Source organism: Corvus cornix, chromosome 2, assembly GCF_000738735.6.
Source record: "Corvus cornix cornix isolate S_Up_H32 chromosome 2, ASM73873v5, whole genome shotgun sequence".
In the NCBI taxonomy this organism is placed as follows: Eukaryota; Metazoa; Chordata; class Aves; order Passeriformes; family Corvidae; genus Corvus; species Corvus cornix.
In genome coordinates this window covers 65,443,755-65,449,846 of record NC_046333.1, presented here as the reverse complement: position 1 = coordinate 65,449,846, position 6,092 = coordinate 65,443,755, and positions in this window count along the sequence as shown.

Below are 6,092 nucleotides of genomic sequence, written 5' to 3'. Positions count from 1 at the left end.
GCACAGGGAGGTACCTTTGGAAAGCATAGTTCTGTGACATATTTATATGATCAGATTGAACTATGAACCAGGAGAGGGAAATCTAAAGGCAGTGACAGGAATTCAAAGACTTGTTAAAATAGTTTGAAAATTTCAGGAATTCAAATGGTAATCTCACAATGGTGTGAATTCATGTATGCTTGTGCTGGTGCCAAAAAAATCCAAATTAACCTGTAAATTGAAACAAAGAATCTGATTTTGCATTTCATGGGATTGTGGTAGGGCTGAAGGAATCAACAGACATAAAAATATGTTGACAACACAGGTGTAATTTTTTAAAAACGGAGAAGGAGATGCCCTCAAATATATTATCTGAAGTAGACTGTATTGATAAACTGGGTAATTAGGTTACATAAATCAGTGCTGTAAACATACTGGGATAATCAAATAAGTGGGTAAGACTAGTTAGAACTGGCCTATACTACAGATGAACAAAAATACGTAGCCCTTACTGGCAGAACAGAATTGTTTCTGCCCTAAGGCAGCTGAATCTCTAGAAACACCTGTAACAGTTCTGCTAAACGTAATTACAGTTGTCAGATGAAAAGAAGACACGATAAGATCAGATAATTCTACCACTCTGGAGTCCACTGAAATCAATTAGGTATTTCCAGGTTACTTTAAAGGATGCTGGGTCAGCGGGAGAAGGACCTGCTTAGAAACTGAGATATTTGTGATTTTGCAGCTTTGTGGTATTGAAAAGCACTGCTACAGAGGGGGAAAACCAGAAGTTTTGAGGAAATGTCCCGCTTTGTATTGCTGATGTGTCACCTCCTGTCTGCTCAAGAATGCATCGACTGAGAGGCAAACAAGGGGAGAGGGAGAGCTCAGTGTGAGGGTGCAACAGATCATAGATAAACACGAGCAGATATGGCTTTAATGTGAAGCTTGAAGTTACAGATATTTCAACAAAACTCAGATATTTTGAAGCTGAGTTTTCTTGAATTCTGAGTCAGAGAAAAAACGCAAATGTATTGCAAATCAGATAAGCCAGCACTTAGGGTTGTATGTAGAAGCTAAACTTAAATGCCTATAAACTATCTGGACTGTGGCATGCATATGTGAGGGTTTAACAAAAATTAGTTTAATGAAGGAACAGATTTCCTATCAAACTTCCAGTAACTCCAAAACAATCTAAAAATACGATATTTCAAAACTAATAGCTTGACAATGTTCTTGCTAGCTAATGACCTAAGCACATGAGAAATCTGATGTGGCTATCATGCATCAAGTTGTTGACATGGGCTGTGAGAGTCTGGTATGCTATTTAAAAAATAATTGGAGGAGGGAGGGTTATTCTGAAAGAAATAAGTCTTTCTGGGAGCAAGTTTTTTGCATTTTAGCCTAACAACCTTTTTGAACATGATACTGAAGAGAACAAGGAGCAAAGATGGTTCCCTGCTTTTACTTTATAGTTTGACTTCTGAGGGAACAGTGAAACTAGTTTCATCCATGTCTTGAAAGATGGTTGTCCCTGCTAGACTGTTCCAAAAGTCTCCTAAATGACCATTTCAACAGAAAATTGTCTGCTGTGAGTCAACTTATAAAGGGAAACACAGATGATAATTTAGATTTCACAAGAACCCTGATAACATTCTTAGTCATGAGAAAGGATTCCTGTAAAGGAGTTCACAAAGAGTAATAAAATTCTTTTGTAAGTAAGAGCCTAGTTGATATTAACAGTAGTCCTTACTTAAAACTGCTGCGTATGCGCGAATGCACACGTGTGTGTGTGTGTGTGCATGTGTCTGTGAGTGTGTGCAGAGAGAGTAGGAGAAAACTTTATTTTTCTGAATGATGGTGTTGTTTAAAACAAATATATGAGTTGGTCTTTTAAGCAGAGCAGATTTAAAGGCTAAAAAATAATTAGATCCAAGGTTGGGTAACAATTTATTTACAACAGTACTTGACAAGTCTTTTTAGAGTAGTCAGTGGGACTTTTCTATTTCATGGTGGGTCCAATCCTTCAGGCATTTTAATACATGCAAACTACTGGCTGAAAACCAATGTCTTTTACAGAGGGATATTCTCTAAACAGACTAAGCAGACTCTTTTCTTTTTCCCCAAAGCTTTAATTTAAAAAAATTAAAAACTCTAACTGCAGTTTCTAAGTATCCACAGGTATTTTCTTGCAACAGCATTGCCAATAAAGCCCTGGAGCATTCCGGAGGCAGTGCCCGTTGTGGCAGGGTGCAGCCGGCTGTGCGGAGCAGTCTTGGTACCGCAGCGCTCCATCTACCGCTGCGTGGGGAAAGTCTTCCGTGCACCTCTGCCTCCCTCTGCCGCCCTGGAAGTCGGCTCCGAATGATTTTTGACGGCTTAGATCAACCTGTGAGGCTGCTTTTATGCTGGGGAGGGCTGGGATATTTAGCCCGTGGTATCACCTTACTTCCTTCCTCTCCTACATCGCTGCCCAGGCATCTTCATCCGTCATGGAGGTTAAGGGCTGAGATCGTGTTTCAGCCTTTTAAGAGCTGAGATTGTGAGGCCAAGGGTCTCTGAAAGATTCACTTCTCAAACCACAACTAGCTGTGACTGCCAATTCCTCTGATTGAGTAGTAACTGCTGTGCACAAATTGGTGGTCTAGAAAAGGGGCAAGCATGAAGAAATCTATTGCTAACATCAGAGGTATTAATTTGCTATCTGCATTCGTAATGTCCCGTCAGTGACTCTGGTCAAAGGCCAAAAAAAGGCCTTTGAAACAGGGGAAACATGTCTGCATATATGAGCAGTGCAGGGGTTATCCATTCAGTTAAAACAGATCTTTAACTGCAGCACTGGTCAACCTCTGTGGCCAGTGCCGGTTAGAAAATCTTGAGTGGGAATTGTGTTCTTCCAGGGACCAAATGGTGTTGCTATTTGGATTTTGAGCTTTTTCTATGACAGAAAGCTGGATTCCTTATGCAAAAATTTAATATTTGTTTCAGAACATGGCAATAGAACAAATTCAGCCTTGTCTGTTTCTCTAAAAAGATGTGATTTAAGAAATCAGTTCATTTTGAACAGCATTACTTTTCCAAGTGGAAAATTATTCAGCCGAGGGCTCTCCAATGAAATTTATCATTATTTTTTCAGCTTCTGAAAAAAATACCAGAAGTTAATAGCAGCTTATGTAGACGTATTCTGATCTTTTGCAGGGTAGAGAAACTAAGCTGACCCTACTTTTCCACCTGCAGAACTAATTTCCTTTGGCTCAAGTCAGGGTTTATGGCTGGCTCCTCGCAGCGCTTTGCACACCCACGGCGCCGGGAAGCTCCCAAACCTCCCAGCTGCTGTGAGGGAACAGAAGAACGGGGGTGATGCTGGAAGGAAAATGAGCTCTTCTGGGATGAAGATCAGTCCATGTATAAGTTTTCAGGTGTTCCCCATGGACCCTTTCACCGGTGGGTTTGGATGTGCTAAGGAGGCCTGGAGTCTCTCAAGCGTTTGTAGTGGCTCAGGGCCGGCAGTCAGGCAGAGCATGTGAGTTGTGTCCCAGCCTCTGAAATACCACACAGGAGTGGAAACCTGGGGTTTGTACACAAATTGTGAAGGTTTCTTTGTCAGCTTGTCTCCCCTCCCCTGCTGTTTTCCCTGCAGTTCCAAGCCTTCTCCTGATCCCTGCTCTGCACAGGTTATCAGAGCTGGTCATACCCCAGCCTGCCAGCCCTCCCTCTGCCAGCTACCAGCAAGCCCTCCAAGCCCTCTCTGACACAGTCACCTTCCCTGATCCATCCCCACATGTCACTGTTGCGTGCAGGGACGGCGAAAAACGGCGTAATTTCAGGTCAGAGAAGATGGTCGAAGCTGACCCCTTTAATGCCAAAAACCCCATCTTCTTATAGCATGGATCGCAAAAGAGAAATTACATGATTGGCCCATCGGTCAACCACCTACCAAGGTGATAGGCTAAGAGGTATAACCACCCATTTCAAAATATTATTCCCAGTAAACTAAAAACAATTCCACTATGTTCTCACAACAGCCTTGCACCTGCAAATGTTTACCAACTAGCAAACCATCGGAGAGCTAGCTTGCGTGAGAATGGAGAATTTCACATGAGACAGTAAAAAGTGGAGAATCTTTTCTCTGCTAGCCTCCTCAGCATCTACACCCACGTTCTCTGCTGTGCCCATCCTCCCCACCCTCAAGGTGCCACAGAAGGCCCTTGCAAAAGGACTACTTCTCTTTTTTCAGCCATTCATAATTTAAGGAACTACCTTATCTGATGAAATTCTGAGATTATGTACCTGGCTTTTCTTTCTTTTTCTTCTTTCTTATTTTCCTGTTTTAATTATCAGGACAGTGCTGTCCACTCTGGTTTCTCCTCCCTGAGATCTTTTCAGCCCTCACCACCTTTGCTTGCCTTGCACAAGCACCGGTAGTTTATTCTTCGCCTGAGCTACAGTTTCAGCAGCAACCTAAGCCCTGCTGGGAATCCCTTGTCATCATCGCTGTTGCTCCGTACAATGCTGCCTACAGAGCTCATAATAATCCCTGTGGGGAGCTAATACACTCAGGACTTCTGTGGCAGCACCTCTGACGTGGGAGGGCTTGCTGAGGGCAGAGTTGACTGCAATTCCCTGCTCCTATGAAGCTACAGTTTGGAAGAGTGAATTTTGGTTGTTTCTGCTGCTTCATTCATTCACCCTCTTCCTCCAGAATAATCCCAGTGTTGTGCTACTGGGAAATATCACTACCATGTACCACACTTTTTTTTTTGCTTTAAAATCAATACTTTAGCAATATTTTCCTGAATTATCCAGTTAGTCTTGTTTTCGCATGACAAATTTGTATTCAAATTTGTATCCAGCTCAGCCACCGGATGATGCACTGAGGATTAAGTTGAATAAATTATATGAATTATGGCCCCTTTTAAGAGGAGTCTCTGTTCCTTTATCACTTGTACACTGTCCAAATGTGTTGGAGGTGTTTGATAGAAAATGTTCAGATAATTTAGATGTTGCATGCCTGAGGTTTGACAACCACTTTTAGCCTCTTAGGTGGAGTTTCAGTGGAAGCCAGATGGTGGTTTTGGTGATCTCTCTTGGGAAGAAAGCTGGTTTGTTGTCCAAGGACTTAGAGGAACATCTGTGTTCTTGCTGTCCCTGCACTGTTGTAGAATGATCAGCCCTCCCTGGGGGAAGCTCAACAGGTTTCTAAATCTCTGTCTCTAAGGAGAGAGCATATGCACAACCTTGAAGGATGCTCCCCAGCAAATATTGCAGGAGTCTGCAGGCTACAGAGATATTCACTTGACCTCTACGTGAATGTGTTCCCTGTTGTTCTACTATAAAACCTCGTGGAAGGTGTTTCAGCAGGTTCTGGACACAAGTGATTCAAAATGCATTCTTCCTTGTGTGGAACACAAAAAATCATCAATGTGCAGGTTGAAAAGTCACTGAGCACCAATGCAGCATTGTTTACCGATACATGCATGTTTCCGGCCTATCAGATGGCCTTGCTGATATCTGTCAGTAGGTTATCATAGGAGATTTATAAGATAAAATGGCCACCAAAAGTAGTCAGCCTTTTTACTGTATGTTTGGTTACACCACAGTGTCCTGCAGAGTATACCTTGTTCTTGGGACATTGGTCTACAATAAAAAAAAATTTAGGGGTGGGGAATTTTTTAAGGACATCTAAAAAAGTTTGTTTTCTCAAAGTTCTGCACACAGAGGTTAAAAAGAATAAACTAGAAAAGCTGTTTCTAAACAATTCATTGTATGTTTCATGTTCGAACTCAAATTATATGCTGTTTTCTCACAGAGCCATACTCCAAGTATGGACTAATTCTGTCCTAAAAATGAATCACTATTGTATAATGAAGGGAACTGTTTTCTGTAAAGCCTGAATTACACAGCTGTAAAGTGGTGGGATTACTAGAAGAGGGAGGGAGAGGACCTTCCCTTGATCATGGAGCAGGGACCTGGCCAAGCAGCTGAGTTCTTTCTCCATCCCTGATGCCATGCTTAATCAGTCAAACCCAGAGCCCCCTAGGGAGCTGTTCCCTCTGAGTTTCTTATGCCCTGGCTTAATATTTACTTGCAGAAATGCCAAGTATTGTCAGCTG